General features: G+C 45.4%; 1 long non-coding RNA gene across 1 annotated transcript in view; it reads left to right on the top strand.

The window, feature by feature from the left end:
- Window positions 1–10,405: 10,405 nt before the first annotated feature.
- LOC129485674 (uncharacterized) overlaps window positions 10,406–22,818 on the top strand; it is a 76,338-nt gene continuing 63,925 nt past the window's right edge. The window contains exon 1 of the long non-coding RNA XR_008658763.1: window positions 10,406–10,593. This is a non-coding gene — a long non-coding RNA (uncharacterized lncRNA). The remainder of the gene's footprint in view (window positions 10,594–22,818) is intronic.

The following is a 22,818-nucleotide window of genomic DNA, read 5'->3' on the forward strand; positions in this document are numbered from 1 at the left end:
TGGTGAGGAAGAGGATGATGCTTGTATGTGCAGGCCAGAGTGTCCACCCACCTGCCCAAAGCCCCTTGCTGTATGAAATGGAGTCAGATATGAGAAGAGAAGAAGAGCAGATGTTGAAGAGGGAGGACTCTGGACTGGGGACCAGTTTTTCCTAAGTCATCATCTTCAGGCAAGAGAGAATTTTAAATTTGAACCTGGCCTTCCAGGTGGTTATAAAGGTATATTTGTCAAGATAAGAGATTTGGCTGGGCACAGTGGCTCACGCCTGTAATCTCAGTACTTTGAGAGGCCGAGGTGGGCAGATCACCTGAGGTCGGGAGTTTGAGACCAGCCTGACCAACATAGAGAAACCCTGTCTCTACTAAAAATACAAAATTAGCTGGGCATGGTGGTGCATGCCTGTAATCCCAGCTACTTGGGAGGCTGAGGGGGAAGAATTGCTTGAACCCGGGAGACAGAGGTTGCAGTGAGCCGAGATTGCACCATTGCACTCCAGCCTGGGCAAGAAGAGGGAAACTCCATATTAAAAAAAATAAATAAATAAATTTGATAACTTGATTTAGAGCTTGTAAGTATTTAGATTATGTTGAGTGGGCTTCCATTTATATTCTTTCCCTGGACCTGCAAATATTAGGAAATATTGGGCATGAGCCTGTTGGTGGATTTCACTGCTTTCCCCTTGCTGCCTGGCCCCTGTTGATACTTGAGTTTGTGGCTTTTACTAAATTATGAGCTTCCTGAGGGTGAGAAGAGTACTTGACTTGTTTAGCAGTATATCCCCTTCCCTCAATACAGTCCTGAATGAGTGACTATCTAATCTGAGAGGTGATATTTTTGACTAGTTCTCTTGCAGTTATTTTATCCTGTCATATGTATGCAAATCACAGAGTATTTAAAATTTTCTCCTTAGAAGCTTGATAAATTGCTGAAAAATTTTTTGATTATTTCTATTTATGGCTGGACACGGTGGCTCGAGCCTATAAATCCTAGCACTTTGGGAGGCCAAGGCAGGTGAACTGCTTGAGCCCAGGAGTTCAAGACCAGATTGGGCAACACAGCAAAACCCAGTCTCTACAAAAAATACAAAAATTAGCTGGGCATGGTGGTGTGCCTGTAGTTCTAGCTACTCAGGTTGCTGAAGTGGGAGGATCATTTGCACCCTGGAGGTCGAGGCTGCAGTGAGCCGTGATCGTACCCCTGCACCCCAGCCTGAGTGTCACAGTGAGACTCTGTCTCCAAAAAAATAGAAAATTAATAAAAACTGAATTTACATTCATGGTAAAATAATCAGAAAAGTTTTAAAAAAAGAAGAAGAAGAAAAGAAATTTACACAGCATCCCAACCCCATTGGAGCAACCATTATTAACATTTTGATATATTTATTTCCAGTCTTGTTTTCATGCATTTCTTTTCATAGCTGAGATTCTACCCAGAGATTTATGACAATACAATCACCATATTCCAAGTATTTGAGTGGCTTTCTTGCTGCCGTTTATCATTCCCTGGGATGCATTTTAAAAAATAAATTGCATAAAAAGCTTCTAGATTTCATGAAGAAATATTGAAGCAAGAAGTGGTATAAACACTTTCCAGAGAGGAGAATGTGGTTCTGAATTTTTGTACGTGTAAGAGTTCGTGATTTACTTTACTCACCAACTGTTTATCATTTTTATTAAGATCATGGTCACCATGAAGGGTCAATTATTAGCCATCTAATGTTTTTGCAGCCTTTTTTCTGTGAAGCTGTCTATGAAAAAAGCTGCATGTGCTTGGTCCCTTCTCTTTGGAAACTGACAGACTGCCATTCGAGCACGTTTGTCATTCAGTCAGTGGTCCATATTTATCAGTTGACACCCAAATGCTGCACCATTGAAAGCCCAAGACTGTCCATTTTAACAGGGTAGAGATGACTAAATTCCAAATTGCAATAAGCATGACAAGCCAATAAATAAGGGTGCCATGGGGACACTGAAGAGAGGTTGCTTTATACAGCCTGCACTCTAGGGAGGGCTTCCAAGAAGAGGGGACATGTGAGCTCTATCTGGAAAGATGAGCAGGGTCTTGGCAGGTGCTGAAGGGAACCAGGTGTCAGGTTGGGGCTCGGAAAGGGTGGGGCTGGGTGAAGGGGAAAGTGCCTAACCCACATTCATTGACTGTGTACTGCAGGTAAGTGGCCACCCTGAGCCCAGAGCAGATGGAGATGGAGGGAATGAATGAAGACATGAAAAGACCTTTGGGTGACATCCTACATAACAGAACACTTTAGAACTACATCCTTGATAATTAAGCTCAAATCCATAGCATTCTAGAATATTCCTAATAAAAGTAATTTAAAATGTCATCTATAATTTGGACTCATTTTTTTTTTTTTTTTTTTTTTTTTTTTGAGATAGAATTTCGCTCTGTTGCCCAGGCTGGAGTGCAGTGGCGTGATCTCGGCTCACTGCAATCTCCTCCTCCTGGGTTCAAGCGATCTTCCTGCCTCAGCCTCCTGAGCATCTGGGATTACAGGCACACACCACCATGCCTGGCTAATTTTTGTATTTTTAGTAGAGACGGGGTTTTACCACGTTGGCCAGGCTGGTCTCGAACTCCTGACCTGAAGTGATCTGCCCGCCTCGGCCTCCCAAAGTGCTGGGATTACAAGTGGGAGCCACCATGCCCAGCCTAATTTGGCATCTATTAAAATTAAAAGTGTGCATATCCCATGACCCAGAAATTCTACCATTTGCTTTCAAGTAGAGAAAAATCTTGTTCAAATCCCTTGTGTAAAAGTGTATATATTGCATCACTATTTGTAAACATGAAAAAATTGGGAGGATCCAAATATGTAGGCTATATGTAGCCCATGGAAACATATGGAAAGTTAGACAGCATGAGGTAGATTTATATATACAAAGGAAGAGCTCCAAGGCAGACAGCTGAAGGCAATAAACAAGTCACATAATACCTATGCATTATGACACCATTTATGTAAAAAATTCAAGCACAAATATACTGTTTCCTACGGTTATGGAAGTATGCAAGTTTTTAATACTTTATAGATAATGAAATTTTATATAAGAACACAGATAACTAAATAAATGCATTGTTAGAGGACTTTTGTTAAGCTGAAAACTGTGGCTACCTCAGGGATTGGAGGGGGTGGTTAAAAGAGACTTAGGCCTTACTTTCTTAAATTTTGTACAAGGAGAGTGTATTCCTGTGAATTACTTGTGCAATTAAAGACTAAATAAAATAGTGAAAATGTTCTAACTTTCAGGATAAATCAGTACCACCTATTTGGAAACAAATCAAGCAGCATGAAACAAGATACTCTCAGATGTTCCTACCCTGTGGCCTATTAGTTTTCCTTTTAGGACTCCATCCCAATGAAATAACCCCAGATAGTTGCAAAGATTGTCACAGAAAGATGTTCAATGCAGTATTATTTATAATGGTGAAAAAATTGAGCCATTTGAAATGTTCAATAATGGGTGAAAGCTTAGGTAGTACATTTACATAGTAGAATGCTGGTTACCCACTAAAAGCTTGCTGTGGAAGAATTTTCATTAACTTGTAAAAAGGTTAACAAAATAGTATTAAGTCAAAATATAAAAATATGAACACAGTATGATCTCCAATGTGATATAAGTACAAATGCCCATGGGGTTATGGGAAGGGATCCAGGAGAGCCATTTGACCAGGACTTATGTTCACTAATTGAGACTTTGGATGTGACCTGTAAATGCAGTTATACAATAATCACAGGAATACTCTAAACACTGTTACACACAGTCACAGATATACTGTTTTAAGAGTCACATGATAAATGGCAAGAGTATATCTGTGCACAACATCTCAAGAGTATACACATTTAAAATACAGCACAATGGTTTTCATTCTGTTTTAGTATTGCTTCACACTCAGAGCTTCACAAATAGAGGAAGCCCAGGTCACTCTCCCTCTTGGAGAAGACCTGTTCTGCCGCAGGCACAAGGGGCCAGAAGCAAACACCCCAAATGTCAGTGTGCATGCGGGTAATCTCTTGCTAGTGGGATTATAGATTTAATTTTAATGGATAGTTTTCTGCTTTTTCAAAATATTCTACAATGAGCCTGTGTATTTCTTTCAGAATGTAAAAAGAGCTTCTACAGTGAAAAAAGCAAAACAAAACAAAACAAAAAAAACAGAAGAGGAAATGTCCTCCTTTAAAACACAAAAGCAGCGCCTGGCTCTAGAATGTGCCACATCAGGATGTGTCTGGGTGGAGACCTCAGCAGGCTGGCACCAGGGCTGGACAGAAAAAATACAGCTGGACCCTGCTCCAGTGTGTCACAGACAGGCCAGTGGCGACTCCTGCCCCACGTTGCCCTTCTAGGTGAGGCCAGAGCAATGCTGTCAGCCAGAGGGGCAAGATGATTCAGGTTCAAAGATGGGCCGAATGTTTGCAGGGGTCTGGGAGATAACCCAGGCTCCTGACAGGCTGGGTGAACCTGAGGCCCTGGCTCAGTGGCTCTAAACCAGCGTGTGTGACAGCTCAGAGGCAAGGAGGAACCACACATTTGCAGGAGCAAATGGGATAACCAGTTTAGGCTGGTAAATAAATCCCTTTATCAAGGGACTTCAGAACAGAGGACTTATTTGCATGGTAGACAAGCTGCACATGGATGATGGGCGCAATAGAGTAAGATACAAGAATCACTAGATTATGGTGGAATCTCTTATTGATGGAGTTGGGCCTCTGGGAGCGCGCGCGCGTGTGTGTGTGTGTGTGTGTGTGTGTGTGTGTGTGTGTGTGTGTGTGATAACCCCTTCCAACCACCACTTTCCGCCCCTACCCCCATGCTTTTTCTTCCCACTAACAAAGCGGGTGTAACTGGTTCTATCAGCAGAACAAACACAAGGCCTTTGGTTTTTCTCCTTGTGAGGAAATCACTCCTGCCTCCTCACCGGAGAAGCACAAATGCTGATGGGTCAGGGAGCAAACTGAGTTTCTAGTGCCGAGCAGCTGGGGCCAGGAGCCAGAACCCTCATTAGAGGAAGCTGCTACTATTTCCAGGCTGTGTCTATTCAGTGAAAGCAGGTCATTACAAACACAGCACGTTTTTGCATATTAACCAAATTAAAATAATAATATGTTCTCTCCTTTCATGTGCTATACTGATAAATCCCAATTTATGAATGAAACATGCTGATTAATTAGTTAAAAAATAATTAGTCCCAGAATGTGCCTCTAAGTTGGAGACTTAATGAATGCACACAAATACGTTCTTCCAAGTCCTCAGCAGATTAGTCTTTTAAAGGAAAATATTCATAAGATGCATTCACGAGAGACAAATGATGAAGTAGCCTGATTTTATTTTTCTTTCTTTCTCTCTGTGTGGGATAATATTTGGATGTTATTTAGCGCCTTGTCAGGCTGAGTCACCTTAGAAAAACAGGTCCAAGTAATGGTCCTCATCCTCGATTAGGTTCTGATGTTCAGATGTCAAGAGAAAGGTCTCAGCTCGGCAGCTCCTTTGTGCCCTGGAAAGAGCTTTCCAGCTCCGTTATGGAGCCTTCATTTCTGGGAGCCAAAAATTAATTACAGAAAGACCAGGGTGGTGGAAAGCCAATAGATGGCATCCACAACACCAGAGTGTGGTCTATTTGGTCTTCATCATGTTCCCATAGCTGAGAAAACCACTATTGGGTTTCAGATAATATCTGGTTGTTTTGGCCGCTGAAAATCAGAACACACTTGGCACTCCAAGCACAAAAGGGCACAAAGATGGCTGCCAAGGCAAGGGTCTTTAAACCACAGACTAGCTGGCCATTCCTAACCTGGAGGCTGCCCTGGGCATAACTGCACCTTACTGGGGCCAGTACATTCCAAAGACAACATGGACTGCATTGATATTGTAAAAATCACCTTCAAAAATTTCCTAACTTGTCTATCGGTGTGCATGATACAGGAAGAGTGACTGTTTAATGTCCATGGCTGGACCAGATACATCACTGTTTCTTTGACCGAGCCCAAGTAAAGTAGTGGGCTCGCATTTAGGAACCTTGTTGTATGGAAATCATGTGGACACCTAGACACATTGGCCATGAGAGGCCCAAAGGAACAGAGAGGAGTGAAGGCAACCTTTTCAGATTCAGGCTCTGCCCCACGTTTACTCCATGGCATAAATCATGATGAGAAGAATGGTCCATGTTCTTAAAATTTCCTTTCCCACCACCCCCGCAAATGTGTATAGTGAAATTCACGTAAGTTAAATGACCCTACTCTCCTCTAGGATTTGGGATAAGAGAATGAGATTTGGGGTCAGAAAGACCTGGCTGTACAAACTGTTACCTTATTTCTCTGAGTTTCAACATGCATATCTGTAACTCTGGGGTAATACTAATACCTGTCTAACATGCTCTGTGTGCCTGGGACTGCTCTAGGTTCTTCACTCATACCATATAGACAATTTAGCTAGCCCTGATGGGAAGGATGGAATAATATAATCTGTGTAAAGTTCTGGCACATCTCAGACTGCAATAAATGGTAGCTATCTTATTGCCTCCCTGCTGCTCCTCAGCCTCACCCTCTATGCCTCCCCACCACACGTTTTCCACTTCCTTCATTCACTCATTATTCTTTTATTAATTCAATAGATATCTACTGACCACTCTGGGCTTCCGAGGGATCAGAGACGGAGAGGTCCTGATAGTTCCCCTAATGGACTTTCTCTCCTGCCTCTCTGCCTTTACTGTTCCCTTGGCCCGAAACTGCCACTTCTCAAATATGCCTGCCTCACCAACATGCCCTTTGCAAGTCAGATCAGTCTTCACCTCCTCCGTGAAGCTTTCTCTTATTCTACCATGAGCTGATAGTCACCAAATCCCATGTAAAGGCTGGAGTCCATTCTAATGGGTCAGGCAATCATTCTATCTGGTCAGTCAGCACCAGTGGTAACATATCGTGAAAATCCCCTGTGATCCCACCTGCCCCCTCCCCACTTTATGTATATTTCCTTTGCTCTATTAGTGTCTTGTCTTTTTTTTTTTTTTTTTTTTTTTTGAGACAGAGTCTTGCTCTGTCACCCAGGCTGGAGTGCAATAATGTGATCTCCACTCACAGCAACCTCTGCCTCCTGGGTTCAAGTGATTCTACCACCTCAGCCTCCCAAGTAGCTGGGATTACAGGTGTCCGCCACCATGCCTGGCTAATTTTTATATTTTTAGTAGAGACAGGATTTCACCATGTTGGTCAGGCTGGTCTCGAACTCCTGATAACTCGGGTGATCCACTCGCCTCGGCCTCCTAAAGTGCTGGGATTACAGGCATGAGCCACCCCGCCCGGCCCTATTCACTCAGGTGATCCACTCGCCTCGACCTGCTAAAGTGCAAGGATTACAGGCATGAGCCACCCCGCCCGGCCCTATTGACTCAGGTGATCCACTCGCCTCGACCTGCTAAAGTGCGAGGATTACAGGCATGAGCCACCCCGCCCGGCCCTATTCTGTATTTTCATTATTGGCTTTTCTTGTCTGTCTCCCCACCTGACTGTAGGGCTCTGGAGGCAGGTTTGAATAGCTCATCTCTGTAGCTACTGAAAGGTAGCTGGCCAGGGCTGGCCACTGAAAGGTATCGAAAACGAAAAGGGGAAAAGGAGAAGATGGGTGGAAAATGAGAAACATGGGGGAAACTGAGCCGGGGTATTTTCAGCCCATGAAGAAGTGGCCACAGGCTGTAAATCTGTCTTTATAAACACCCCCCCCAAGCCATCTGCCCCCAAAACTTTGGCACAAGAAGTCTCTGCCTTTTCTATAAAAAATTCAGCTCATATGAAAATTGTATATACGTGTTGAGTATTATCTGGGCTTTGCATTTAGAAAAGAAAAAAAAAACCTTTTGCTCCTGCCTGTGTCTCTTTGTCCGGCCCTTTGAGCTCTGGTCTGTGAGTGTCTGCGCCAGTGTGCATGGCTGAGAATGGATGCTTTATGTGCAAAGGAAACACGGCTTTTCTTTGGCTGGTTCTCTGAACTCAGCTGCCAGTCACAGGGCTGGCTGCCTCGATCCGCTTCAAGGAAGTCTCACGTTTGTATTTTAGCTCTGTATTGAGGAGGCCACTGCCTTTCCAGGGTGGCTTCTGGGACATCCCCTGAATCAGGAATGCCTGGGGGCCACGGAAGCCTCAAGTGCCAGTCCTCACAGATCAAGGGCACAGGGCCCTTATATGTCTTTCCCCTTGGGAGGCTATCTCTGGCAGTGAAAAGGAGTCAGGTAGACATGGGTGCAAACCTGACTCTCAGTTCCCAGATGTGTGATCTTGTACAAGCTCCTTGACCCCTCTATGCCTCAGTTTCCTCATCTGAAAAATGGAGAGAGCAGAATTGCCACCTCAATAGAGCTGCAGTGCAGAATAGGTAAGATAATGCATATGATCACATTTTGGGCTCTGAAAGATTAAATGCACATGTTGATTTATTATTAATGTAACGGGAGGTTAAAATTGAAGTTTTAGCTGAGGAACTAAGGTATGACAGCTGCTGCAAGCCACAGGTGGGCTGAGGCCAGCCCAAGAGTGCAGGATTTACAAAAGTAAAATGCAAAAACCAGTCGCACATTTATCAAAGCTTGCCACCCCCTTGGAAGACAGAAAAGGGTTGGGTTGTGAAAAATTTAGGAAAGATTTTGTGAAGACTTCTTTGGAAAAGGAGTTTGTGCCTTCACCCTTAGCCCTAGTTCCTAGGACTCCCAGAGAACTTGTTTTGTGTGCCTTGCAACTGGGGGATTGTGGTGGGCTGGGGTCTGACTCATGCTTAAGGAAGCTGTAGTTGGTGGCAGCAGAGGAGAGGAAGTAGGGACATGGCCTACAATGGTTGGGCAACGATAGATGAGGCGGAGGGCAGGGGAAGGGGGTATTACATTCCTAGTAGGAATGTCAGCCTGGGGTCATTGTGAAAGGGATTCTGTCCAGAAGAAAGTACCGGGAGAGGCCAAGAAGGGGAATGGCGAGTTACTGGGCAAACAAAAAGCTCACCTGCATCGAGGGAGTTGTAATCATTGGTGGGGCAGCAGGGCTGTCCCCAAATAACCTATAGAGCATTCAGGAGGGAAACTGTCAACTTCAAACATCTATCAGACTCAGAGAGGACAAAGCCAGTCTTTGACAGTACCATCCAATTAAGAACTTCCTCATCCCCTTTACCTCCCTTCTCTATCCCCACGTGATTCTTGGAAGCACCAGAAAATAGGTTAGCAAGCTAGTGGAGGAGCAGAAAAGCCAGACCCACAGGTTTCTGTTGGCAGCAGGCCTTAGGGGAAAGAGGGAAGAAAATGTAAATAATGAACTGAAGCAACATCCCTGATTTAAAGCGACTACAGGATGTTTTGTTACTTAACAATGATTAGAAAACTCAAGAATCTGTCCATATTCTCATTCTGGGGCAGAGAATGGACTGAACACAGTGAAGAGTTCTAAAGAGAAATGGGAGACAAAAATAAAGTTGCTTTAATGAGTCCTGCTTATTCAATGTATTGGATACATTATTACTTATCTAGCATTAACCATGTGCTATAAACACATTATTACTTATCTAGCACTAACCATGTTCCAAACACTGTACAAAGCACTTTATGTTTTCAAAATAAGCCATGGAGATGGATGCTATTATAATTTCATTTTGCAGAGGAAGAAATTCAGAAGGGTTAGATAACCTGAGTTGGGTTTCAGGGAGGGTGGGCAGGAGCCAGGATTGGGGTCAGGCAGTGAGGCCCCCCTATCACTTTCCCTCTGCGGTGTCTCAGTTGGCAGATCAGGCAAGGTATCTGGGGAAGGACTAAAGTTGTGCCTCATGCCTCCAAGTGCACTAAGACAAAAATATTTAAGGAGTTCATGGGACTTTTCACCAATCCTTTTGGGAAAGGATTTCAGGGAGATATGCTGTTTGGGCTAGAATGACTTGGTTTTAAATATGAAGACCCACTCCAGCTAGCTTAAGGAAAAAGAAGAACATTATCATAAGGATACTGGGATGTATTCGGGAAGCCTGTCACCACTCTCTCTGCCTCCATTCTTCTTGCTCATTCTCTTCCTTCTTTTCCCATCGCACGTCCATTTTGCAGAGCAGGACTGCCCCAGTTTCCCAGTTAAGGGAACTTCGGTTCCAGTTCGAGGGAGACCAGTTGGCTGAATCCTGACTTGAAGTGTAGAGCACGAGAGACTGAGCAACTACTCGGTTCTGGGTTTTATTTTAGGCATTTAACATGTAGCAGTGCACAAAATACATAAAAAGGGCGGAGAGGAACAAACACCAAAACAAAAAAGTCCTGCCCTCGAGGTGTGGAGAGGCGGGTGGTCCCACTGGAAGAGTGGGGTTCTGATTGGTCTTTCTTGGTCAGCTGACCTCTTCTCCTGGCTCAATCATCCGTGCCCAGGGGCGGGGCCACAGGGTACCGCGGAGGTGGCTGCATGCCGGTACCTGCGGCTGAGCTGGGATCCGAGTTCGGCCGCTTTTCCCTGAAACCGTCGGTCCGAGCCAGAAGACTTCACACACAGTCCAATTGGTCCTAGCAAGCCTTCAGCCCCTGAACAGTGGTGGCGACCAGCTGCTAGATCCTATTGACGTTCTCTCTCAGGTGGGCCCCCACTCATTAGCCTTGCCCCAGTATCTTTCATATTGGGTTTGACACACAATTGTCCTTTAACTCACCCCCATTTGTGTTGGATGAAGCTAAACCTTATTTTACCCGTTGCTTTTTGCTCTTCTTTCCTTCCTGATGAGCCTTTTAAAGGAGGAAATGGGGAAGTCTGCCCCTGGCCTGGTGCGGGCAGCAGCTGAGGCGGAGCCTGGGGGTGACAGCACACAGAGAGAGGACAGACTATCCCGGAACTGTTGTCCCCCAGATGGTCTCCTCTGAGGCAGTGACACTGCTTTGTACAGCTGGGCCTGGCTGTGGGAGCTGGTTGAAAGGGCCTTGTCAGAGTGCCCTCAGCCTTTCTTGTCCGGCTGGCTGGGATTGGGGAGGACCTGGACAGCCAGGGTCCTCGCCTGCTTCCTGTTTGATGGGCACTGCGATCGACGTTGGTAATGCTAGTTGCTGCTTTTCAGTTGGCCGGGTTCTGGGCCTCCCCGCCTTCCAACCATTTCTATAGCGTTTTTTTTTTTTTTTTCCGTTCCTTTTTTCTTCTTTTTTTAAAACATGAGCTACTGCACATTCAGTAATGCAATAGATTGCATCAGATGCTGCATTTGCCAGCCTCAGCACCGAGCTAGACTCCTCACTGCTGCAGCAAGGATGCAAACCTGGTTTATGTTAGGATGGGGTTCACAGTGCAGAATCCCTAGACAGGTTTCTGTGGGATTTCTGTTTTGTCAGTTGAACAGCATGCTACTCTGTCTTTTCTTGGTGGTTAAGAGCATGAAATTCTGAGTGGAGAGACCAAGATTCAATCCTGCGAGGGCTGCTTTCTATATGTATGACCCTAGGCATGTTACTTAAACCTTGGTGCGCCAGTTTCTCACGTAAAATGAAGTTAATAATGGTTTCTTCTATGCATCATTGTGAGTTGAAATCGGGATAATATACATAAAGTGCTTATCATGATTCTTGGTACAGAGTACCCACCCAACACACAGCAGCCATTGTTAATATATTTGTTACAGCTCTCCTTGAATTCTGTCCCCCAACATGATCTCCCACTAGCTGGGATTGTGGAGGGCCCGGATAGACAGGGTCCTCGCCCACTTCCTGTTTCATGGGCACTGTGATCGGCTTTCGTAATGGCAGCTGCTTCTGGCCATAATAAGAGCGTGATGAAACCAGGCTTTGTAGTCAGACAGATCTGCAAATTTGTGACAATCACACATACCTCTAGGGTTATGAGAATTAAATGAAATAATGGGTATAATCATAATACATGTATATAAGCACTTTACACATCTTATTCACTTAATCCTCGCAGCAGCTCTAAGATGTAGTTAATATTATTATGTGTATTTTACCGATAGGGAAACTAAGACATTAACGAGGGTGCTAAGTAACTGGTTCAGGCTACAAGCTAGTAAGTGAATAAAGGAAGAAGTGGGTAGGGTAAGCATGCCTATTCACTGTACCAATTGCCACCCTGTACCTTACTGCCTGAAGTGCCTGGCACCTAGTAGGAGTTCCAAAAATGTGAATTACATTTCTATACATTGCAGGTGTATAAATGACAAGGCTACAGAGCAGAGTGGATGTCTGGGACAATATCCATGGGAATTATTAGGGAGTAAAGTCAAGCCAATGATATGATCTAATGAAGTTAAGAGCACCTACTCTGTGCCAGAGGTTCTCCTGGAAGATTGGCATTGAGTAATTCAAATTAATCCTGAGATCATGGTGTGTGGTAGATGAATGGGTCCCTTTAGTTAATGTGAATTCTGTCCACACATATCTCTGAGCTCCCTGATTTCAGATTATTCCAGAAAAAATCACTCTTCCTAAGGACTGGGAGGAAAAGTGACTCTTATAGCAGGCCCAAATTGAACAGCAAACAGGATGTGCAAGGATTTGGAAGGACAACCTTGTCACGGCCAAATTTCCAGCCTTATTTTTCACTGGTCTAGAAAAATATATGCACAGTGCAAAACAGTCTCCAGGCTGAGAACCTGGAGGTGTCAGTCAAGGGCTGGGAGGAAACAGATGGCATGCTCAAATTAGGCAATTTGAGGCACGTTTAATAAAGGAGCTATTTACAAAGGTGTGGGGAACCCACAAGATACGGTGCAGTTTCCTGGGGCTGATAAAAGCTGAGTGCTGTCACCTCTCCTAGGCCTGAGGGGACAGGAGACAGAGTGCTGACCTGGACCCTGAGACAGAGAGCCTGGTGTGCAGAACCTGTGGCCTTTGGTGGAGGGACTCAGCCAACCTATAGTGGCCCAGCAAGTGGAGGCAGGGGAATAAATACTCCAACCTCACTTTCCGTCTCCTGCCCCACCCGCTGTTGTTTGAGCCCAACCACAGCAAACGGGCATCGTTGATTCTGGTCACTGAAATCAGCTCCCAGAATCACAGAGCAGGGTGCAAGAGGCTAGACTGTGGGTCTAGAGAGACAAAGGGAAGATTTCTGAAACACCGGTTCTCAACTGGAACCCTAGAGAGGCTGTTGTCCCCCAGAACTGGAGATTTAAAGGAAAAGTCAAGTTTGGGATCCCAGTGATAGTGGCCTGTTTTCTGGGATTGTGGAGAGAAGTGGCAGGGCTAAGACTAGGTTTGGGCTGGCTGAGCTGGAAGGCTGACATGACCTCTAACCCTCTATACTAGGGGTGTGGGCCGTTTACCTATTCAAACTGAGTTTAGTATTCAACCTAGGTTTTCTCTATGGCTACAGTCTTAAATGCAACAGATAGCCAAAGGGAACTTTCCAAGATCAGGAGTGACTCTGATTGCAAATTCCTTCATGTCCTTCAAACCCTGCTTCATTTCTTCTGTGGTGTCTTCCCTGATGTTTGTGTATGCCTGTTCCACATATACAAATCAAATGAAAATGCAGATCTAAAATGCAGACTCCCCACAACGGTGTGTTTTATTCATCTCCACATGCCCAGAACCTGACACAAGGCTGACATATTGTAGAATACCCATAAATATTTGTTAAATCTTTATGTTTCTGTAGTCCTTAGCAGATTCCAATTTAGCCAGCATTTATTAAGCCCCCACTACATTCCAAGCACTGAATCAGGCCATTTTCATATCAACTCGCTCATTTAATATTCCTGATAACCCTGGTTATATTTTACTCATTTTTACAAATGAGGAAACTGAGGCTCAGAGAGATGAAAGAAGCAGACGTGAATTTGAAATAGAGTTCTGCTTCCTTGGTATAACGCTCTTTCCTTTCCTGCTCAGGAGCTGTCCCTTGATTGGCCGCTGAATAGTTACTTTATCCATATGCATGAACTGGCTGCATGAATGAGCCCAGCAGAGCCTCTGCATGTATGTGTGTATGCTTTGTGAATCTCTGAACCTATCAATTGATGGTGCTGGCCTGCTCACAGGGCTCGTCCCACTTTGATGGTTGCTGCCAAGTACTCATGGATATTCCCCCCTTTAAGTCTACGTTAAACCCATTGTTCAATATGAGATGGGGTCAGATGGATGCTGTGCTGAACTCACGTCTCAGTTGGATGCAGGGGTCTGGATCCTGCTTGTTCCCATTAATTCAACACACATATTTCATACAGTTTCCTCTGTTGAACAGTAAAAACATAAAATTGTCAAGGGCCTACCCTTTTGTTGTTCTAAAATGGAGCTGCCAAAATTCTAATTGGCCAATAAAATGCACCTGCCATAGAAGAGCCCCAAACACTCCCCACTTAGCAAAAAGAGAACAAAAAGTAAAAGTTGGTCCTTATTATATAGATTCCATATGCCCTGAGCTTGCATACAGTGCCCTCTATCAATCCTCATAACAGCTCTGAAGACAGAAGCTATTGTTAGTTGTATTTTTTCTTTTTTTTTGAGACAGTCTCACTCTGTCACCCAGGCTGGAGTACAGTGGTGCAATCTCAGCTCACTGCAACCTCTGCCTCCTGGGTTCAAGCAATTCTTGTGCCTCAGCCCCCTGAGTAGCTGGGATTACAGGCACCTACCACCACACCCGGCTGAGTTTTAGTAGAGACGGGGTTTCACCATGTTGGCCAGGCTGGTCTCGAACTCCGACCTCAGATGATCCACCCGCTTCGGCCTCCCAAAGTGCTGGGATTACAGGTGTGAGCCACTGCACCTGGCCTTAGTTATATTTTATAGGTGATGGGCCTGAGGCTTCAGGACATTGGGGGATATTTTTCCAAAAGTCACATAGCTTGGAGGTGGCAAAGCCAGGACACAGGGCAGACCCAAATGTCTGGCTCTTGCCCAAGGATGAGACTAGCCAAGGGCTGCTTTCTACTGCTTCTAAGCCATTGGCCTCAATCACAGATAGTGTCATCTCCATTCTTTCTCATCACCTTCTGCCCTATTTTGCTGAGGATTCAGGGCAGATTCAGATCTGGCCTAGAAAAACATCCTCCTGACCCCTCAGAGAGAGGGAGAGACACAGGAATGTGTTTCTAGGCTGTTCTGTAGAACCTAAGGTACTTTCATGACAAGCATTTCTCCTTCCTGTTAGTCCTCAGGACTCTATCTGCCCCTTTGAATGGCCTTATCACAGGCTGCCTCACTTATTTCTGCCTATCTCCCTTTTTAGGCAGGGACCTATTCAAGGGCAGGGCCTGTGTCTGACTCTTCTCCTCTTCCTTCCCACCTGAAGTCTCAACGTTCGTCAGACATTTACTGAGAACCAATTATGCGCCAAGCTCCATGTCAGATACTTGCATAACTGTGGCTATGTTTTCTATCTGTGGCAACCCATGAGCAGTAGATTGTAGGATTTGCCCATTTTACAGATGAGGATGCTGAGGCTGGGAGGAGTGAAAGAACTTGCCCAAGGCCCCGGAGCTGGTATCTGATCATAGGCCTATTTTGCTCTGCTGTGATGGTCTTTCTGCAACATCGTACTGCTAAGTAGGTGTTCAGCAAAAGTTGGTTGACTGAAAAAGGAAGGCGGCAAGGAAGAGAAGAAGACAAACTATTGAATGAATTTCAAAGACAAGAAAATAAAAGGAAGTAATTGAATACTTCAAAGCAGTAAATTGGTGGAAGATGAAATGGGTTTAGGGTGTAACTTCCTCTCTTCTAAGGTCACAAAAAGAAGAACACCTACCCAAGATCAGAAAATAATCAAGGTGGCAGCAGCTGTAGTGTTAGCTACAGAGCGGATCTTTCACTGGGCTTTCTGTGAGGATGGAACTACTCAGATGGTCATCACAACATGAGGTTGGACCGTGTAGAATGTGTGCTCTATGTGGAAACATCAATATCCTTTTCAGGGAATGTGCATAATTTATATACATGGTATATGCATATACCTATATGTGCAGTGAAGTCAGAGAACTCACTGCCCTTGGTGTTAAATGACCAAGGTTCAAATTTCAGGTTAGTTATTTCCAAGCTGCCCAGTCTTTGGTGAAACCTCTCATCTCTCTTAACCTTAGTTTTCTCATCTGTAAAATGGTATGAGCAGATTTCTCACTGCATAGAGAGTTAGTAAAGTGGTGAATATTTGTGCTGAATAGGGGCTTAGTTCAATGTTGCCCACATCATTCTAATATCTAACTTATTTATTTCAAATGCAGAGAGGTAAAATAGGCCTCTCTGCTACTGGCTTCCCCTCCCCACCTGGGTTATCACCTGGAAGCAGTTCCAGAGAAGTGGGGGACACCACAGACTCTGGAGCCAGACTGCTTCACCATTTCCAAGCTGGGTGACCTAAGGAGGTAATTTACCTAACCTCCCTTTGCCTCAGTTTTTCCATCTGTAAGGTGGGAATAATTATAGGACCTCCATCTTAGAGTTCTTAAGAAGAGTTCCAAGGTTCCAGGGTTCCAAGCTTTCTTGGAACCCTGCCTGGTACATAGCAAGTGTTCAGAAAATGTAAGTTATTACAGTGTTGTTATTATTTTTGTATGCTGAGTGCTTTCTTGTGGCAGCGTTTCAAGGGTTGCATTGGCCCCTGCCCCCATCATATTCCAGCTGCCAAGCCGGGGAACCCAGATCTGCAGGGCAGCGAGGAGAGAGGGTTGTTGTCTTTCAATGATGTCAGGAGAGTTCCTTATCAATAATTGAACAGTTTTTCCAGGAACCCAATCTAGAGCATGCAGTGCCCTGGCTGCAGCAGGGCCTGGCTGGCTGGCGTTCCCGGAAAGCTCTGGGCAGAGGGGATTGTTATCTTGGTGCTGGTCCTGCCTGCTCTGTGGGGGAAGGGATCTTGTTGCTGGTGGCAGGGTTCTGCTGGAGGGTGGCACTCAAGACTCAAGCCTGGGGCAGCGTTCTTAATCTTCACCCAGGCCCTCCTGCACTGTCCTGCTCCAACAGTCCTTAGACTAGCCCTATTCTTCACCCAGTTTGCTCAAGCCAGGAGCCTGGAAGTCATTCTGAACACCTCCCCTCCCTCGCTGCTCACTTTTAAGCTGTTGACAACTCTGCATTATTTTGCTTTTAAACATGTCCCAAATTTGCCCCATTCTTCCTTTCTCATTGCCATTGCCCTCATTCAACTGTGTCTGGGCTTCTACAGCACCCAACTGGCTTCCCAGGTCCCCACCCTGCAACCCTTACCCCACTACCCTCTTTCTAACACACACACACACACACACACACAGAGAGAGAGAGAGAGAGAATAATCTTTCTAAAATGCAAATCCGGTCATGTCATCTTCATGCCTAAACCCTTCAATGCATCTGTGTTGCCCTTAGGAAAATATATTCAACCCCTTTATGTGATCCTCAGGCTCTGTCGCCAACCTCTGTCCAACTTCATCCCGAGCCCTTCTGGTCTTCATTTGTGACCTTCTGGCCACATTGCCCTGTGTTATTCCCTGTCCCGGGTGAGCTACATCTCACCTCTGGACCCTTGCCCTTCTTGTTCTCCCTGCCATGACTGGCTCCTACACACCTTGCAGTTCTCAGATAATGTCACCTCCTCATAGAAGCTTTTCCTGATCTTCCTGTCTAAAGCAGTGACCACGTACCCCACCCTTTTCCCCTGCCCCAGCTCTTGAATATTTCCACCATGAGATAATCCCAATAACAATAACCTTGTCAACCTACCAGCTTTCTTATTTATCATCTATCTCTCACACTAGAAGGTGAGCCCCTTGGGGACACACAGATCCTGCCTGACTTGCTCATAGCTACATCCTCAGGACATCCAATAGCCCCTGGTGTCTGGCAGGTGGGCAGCAAATATTTATTCATTGGGCAAATGCAAGCGGGGAGGTTGTGTGGTGGAGTGGCGTGAGTGCTGGGCTTGGTTCCCCAGCTCTGTTACCTGTTCCCTGTGTGCAATGAAGCACGTCATCATCATAACTCTTCTGAAGCTTGTAGCTGGAGTCAGGAGATCTCGGATCTAGTCAGACTCTGCCACTTCCCTGCTGTGTGAGCTTGGGCAGCTACACTTATCTCTCTGAGCCTCCTGTATTCCTCATCTGTCAAATGAGGATCGTACTACCTCCCTCGCAGAAGAGCTGTCAAGATTCCATGAGATGAAGAGTGTGGAATCCACGCATGTAGATGGAATCTGGCACATCTGGGGGTCTGCCAAATCCCACTAGCTTCTTGCACTGAGTGGGGCAGACAGATCCTGTGTTCACCCCACAGAAGTCACAGCCAAAGAGGCTGAAAAGCAAACATCCAGCCAAGAGCATGGTTAGACAGCACCTCACTCCAAAGGAACCAAGCCAAACCAACAGCACCCAGAATGTCTGCTTCTTCCTTTCGGGGAAGGAGGGCTCCCTCTAAATTTCACTGTATTTCCCTTTGGGAAGGGGCTGCCAAGGAGCTCAGAGAGACCTTGGACACTCAACCACAAGCTTTGCTTCTGCAGTGGGAGTGCCCATCATGCCAACTGGATAACCTGATGGATTATTTATGGTATACAACTGGCCTTACAGGGTCCCACCGCTGAGAGATCCACAAGGACAATAGGTCAAATGGCTTTGCAGTGGTAACATTTGCTTTGTTTGCAAGACTTTATCATAACATTGGCTGGAAAAGATGATAAAAAGGATTAGAAAATGCGTAAGATGCTTTGCACCAATGTCAGAGCTGGTGGTGATAAGGAAGGTGCCACGTGATCCTGCACTGTAGGAGCTGGTGACTTTAGGTTTTATGGTTATGAACTCTCAGCTATAAAAACACCTTTACTGTTGGGACTCCTACAGGAAAAATTATTTTTGTTATTGTGACTGTAAAGCTCTCTAGCATCAACTTCCCCCTTTTTTGGATCCCATTGCAACAATTTATTTTACAACCATGACCTAGAAGTCAGGGTTGCTCTGGCATTAGAGCCAGAAAGGGCCATCAATGCTTAGCAGATACGCTTCTGCCTGCTTGTCAGGGTGCTGTATTTAAGAAAAAATAATGTGAGGTAGGGCACTTAACACAGTACCTGCTGTACAGCAAGCCCTATAAACATCAGCTGCTATTATTCCTACTCCTATTTTATTAACAGTAATATATATACGTGCACTCTGTAGCCTCAGATCCTTTTTTGGAATGAAGTCAGTGGTAAAGAAATTCTAGGAGTCTGGAATGTGTTCTAACAGCCCAGATGAAGTGAATTTTGTTCCAGTGCAGGTGACCCTTAAACTGTCATCCTATATCCATCCAGATGACACCTAGTTATCTCTCACTCCTAAGGCTGACCCAGATAAGAAACTCCTGATTAAGTGGAAGGAGGGAACTCACATAAAGTAAACACCTGTCAGCTACCTCCAAACACCTGATTGCATTTAAGTCTCATGGCAATCTGGAGGAGAAGGGCTGGTTTTCCTCAACTTACAGATAGAGAAACTGAGTCTCAGCACAATTTAGTTACTCACAAGAGGACTACAGCTAGAAAGCAGCCAGGCTGACTTGAACTCAGGTCTTGATGCCTCTAAAGGCTGAAATTCTCTACTGTCAGAAATGAATTCTCAGGTCTTGGCTACTTACTTATAAGCCTGTAGCAAGTCTGAGCTTGTGAAGTTTGCATTTGTTTAAAGAGTGGCATCCTTAGTCCTGGCCAACATCGTGAAACCCCATCTCTACTGAAAATAAAAAAATTAGCTGGGCATGGTGGGGCATGCCTGTAGTCCCAGCTACTCAGGAGGCTGAGGCAGGAGAATTGCTTGAACCAGGGAGGCAGAGGTTGCAGTGAGCCAAGATCGCGCCATTGCCCTCCAGCCTGGTGACAGAGAGAGACTCCGTCTCAACAACAACAACAACAACAACAACAAAATAGTGTCATCCTTAGCTGCAATGTATTTTCCAGTGTCCATTCTCCATTTTGAGGGCAGCCCTGCACCAGGCCTTTGACTTCTCTGCCTTAACTGGTCAGCCTTCTCATCTGTAACCCAACCCACGGCCAAAGCAGAATCCAGTCAGAGTAAGTTATCTGCTGTCAGGGCTGCCTAAATATTTCATGGTGGCCTGGATTGCTCTCTCTGGGGGCAGGCAAGGCAGCTAATGGATCAGCCACAGGCACCAGATGTCCAGGGGTTGGGGATAGATGGGCTAGAGGAGGAAGCTGGCAAACGATAGATGCTCAGGCTAAGCATCTTGTTAAGGTTGAAGCTGTGTGTTTGCAAGGGGTCAAATTTTAAAATGCTGGACTTAGATGGGCCCTTGAACCTGTACTTAGAGGAAAGGCTGCTTTTCTGTGTTTATGGCCTTTATATCAGCCCTTGCATGATCTTCTAAGAAACACACACACACACACACACACATACACACACACACACACACACACACCCTCTGAGGAAAATGGCTGAGTGCCTCAATCTGCAGATTGGTAAATTGAGGCTCACAGAATTGAAACAGCTGACAGGTTTGACTCACATGAAGGGATGGGAGAAGTCACATGGGCTGGACGTGGTGGTTCATGCCTGTAATCCCAACACTTTGGGAAATATAGGCGGGAGGATGGACTGAGCCCAGGAGTTCGAGATGAGCCTGGGCAACATAGGGAGATGCCTTGGAAGTAACAACTTTCAGTTTACTGCGTCTCTATCTAAAAAGAAGTAACATATTACTGGAAAGATCCTGGAACCTGGAGAGAGAGGAAAGCTGAGTTCTCTTCCCATGTCTTCCAACTACTGCCTACGACCAGATCACTTTCCCTGTCTGAGCCTAAATGTCTATTTTCTGAGGAATTCTTGGGATCCATGGTGCCATCACCATCATAACTACTGCCCCCCACCCCCAATCCTGCAGCAGATTAGGTGAGGGCTACTGGCAGAGAAAGCAAGAAGGTGGAGCAGAGGGATGATAAGGCCATCCCAATTCTGTGCCTAGGATTTTGGCCTAGAGAACACAGCCACCAATTCAATCCTGAGCTGAGCAATGGAGTGCAGGGCAGGCAGCTGCTTATGTGTTGGTTGTCTCCTTTTTAAGAGTTCACCTGCAAAGAGAGAATGCTGATGCTTAGGGGGAAATGGCAGGGAGGTGAATCCACTGGAAGTTGCATCTGTGAGCAGGGCCTAGCTAGGGAAACAAGGAGCCTGAATCCTAAAACAGGGAGGTAAAGAGTTCTGAAAGGTGGCATCGAGCAAGATGTAAAATGCTTGGGTTTAAAATGCCAGCTCTCCACTTCTTGATCACTCAGAGATGATTTACTGAGTGTCTACTCTATGGCAGGCACTGAGCTAAGTCCTGGAGTCCTGGAGTGAATAAGACAGGCATGTCCCTGCTGTCTTGGGACCTATGTTCTAGTGTGGGGGAATCAAGTGCTGTCCCTAAACCAGACGAGTTTAATGAGTCCCAAGAGCTCTGCGGGAAACAGAACAGAACGAGATGGAGTGACTGGCGGGAGCACATCCAACAGGGAGGTGACAGGAGTGACCTCTGAGTTGGGCCTGAAGAATGAGGTGGAGCCAGCCAGGGGGAGAGGGTCAAGCAGAAAAACAGTGAGAGGAAAGCCCTGAGGCTGCCTGTAAATTAGGAGACCTTCAGCTGAAAGTCACAGAAAACCCTGACTCAAGGTGGCTTCTACGATAGGCACATTTTTATCTCACTGACCTGGGAGTTCTCAAGTAAAAGGGTGGAAAATGGGGAACACAGCACTGCTGCACCACATCATCAGGGCCTGGATTCCTTCTGTGTCTCTGCCCATCCCAAGGCTGGGTCCCTTCATGGTGCCTGTAGTGCCAGGTACATCAAGACATAACTGTCTAGCGGAACAAAGAAAACTTCTGTATCTTCTAAAAGAGAAGAAGCTTTCCCCAGGAGTCCCCAGTACAGTTTTCCTTAGACCACAAGTGACTCACAAGCCCAGCCCAAGCTACACAAGTGAAAGAAATGGTATTTTCCATGATTAGATTGGGTATCTAGTTGATACGGGGTAAGATAACCTATCTTGATCAGTGGACACTTCTATCAAATCAGAGTCCTGTTGGCCAGGAGGGAAAAAGGAAAGAGTGTTTACAAGGCAGCCCACAGGGCCCAGTACAAATAGGAACAAAATGGTGGTTAGAGGGAGGAAGAGAGGGCAAATGTAGAAAGAATCAGGTGTCGGTCAGGCACAGTGGCTCACGCCTGTAATCCCAGCACTTTGGGAGGCCTAGGCAGACAGATCACCTGAGGTCAGGAGTTCAAGACCAGCCTGGCCAACATGGCGAAACCCCGTCTCTACAAAAATACAAAAATTAGCTGGGCATGATGGCGGGTGCATGTAATCCCAGCTACTCAGGAGGCTGAGGCAGGAGAATCTCTTGAACCCAGGAGATAGAGGCTGCAGTGAGCCCAGAGCCTGGGCAACAGAGCGAGACAAAAAAAAAAAAAGAAAAAGGAAAGGAAGAAAGAAGAGAGAAAGAAAGAAAGAAGGAAAGAAAGAAAAAAAGAAAGAAAGAAAGAAAGAAAGAAAGAAAGAAAGAAAGAAAGAAAGAAAGAAAGAAAGAAAGAATCAGGTGTCCTAGGAGGAGGTGAGGTCAGGGGGGTGGGCAGGGGACCACTGATTTGCTTGTGAACAGGCTGCATTCGTCATCTGTGAAAAATGAAGCTGATAATAATATATTTCATAAATGTACCAACAGTACATGATAAGGCTCACCATTGTGTAATGTGCCATCAAGAAAGAATAACAACTGTCAATTAAACTCTGACATGCCATCAATTGTAAAATATACTCTGATTTTTGAGATGTTAAAATGTGAAAAAGAAAACAAAAAGTGTGTGTGGTAGAACCATGAAAATCTGGTGGTAGCAACCTATGGGGCAGAGGCAGAACTGGGATTTCCCTGCAGGA

Source organism: Symphalangus syndactylus, chromosome 7 (genome assembly GCF_028878055.3).
Source record: "Symphalangus syndactylus isolate Jambi chromosome 7, NHGRI_mSymSyn1-v2.1_pri, whole genome shotgun sequence".
NCBI classification, from domain to species: Eukaryota; Metazoa; Chordata; class Mammalia; order Primates; family Hylobatidae; genus Symphalangus; species Symphalangus syndactylus.